Raw genomic sequence first — 421 nt, 5'->3', positions numbered from 1 at the left:
AAATACTCTGTTACAAGTAAAAGTACTAATACCACACAGTGAAACTACTCTGTTACAAGTAAAAGTACTAATACCACACAGTGAAAATACTCTGTTACAAGTAAAAGTACTAATACCACAAAGTGAAAATATTCTGTTACAAGTAAAAGTACTAATACCACGCAGTAAAAATACTAATACCACAAATGAAACTATTCTGTTACAAGTAAAAGTACTAATACCACACATCAAAAATACTCTGTTACAAGTAAAAGTACTAATACCACAAAGTGAAAATATTCTGTTACAAGTAAAAGTACTAATACCACAAAGTGAAAATATTCTGTTACAAGTAAAAGTACTAATACCACAAAGTGAAAATATTCTGTTACAACAGTACTAATACCACAAAGTGAAAATATTCTGTTACAAGTAAAAGTAC

The sequence above is a fragment of the Etheostoma spectabile genome, chromosome 2 (assembly GCF_008692095.1).
Source record: "Etheostoma spectabile isolate EspeVRDwgs_2016 chromosome 2, UIUC_Espe_1.0, whole genome shotgun sequence".
Taxonomy (NCBI): domain Eukaryota; kingdom Metazoa; phylum Chordata; class Actinopteri; order Perciformes; family Percidae; genus Etheostoma; species Etheostoma spectabile.
Note: the sequence above shows the minus strand (reverse complement) of the source record.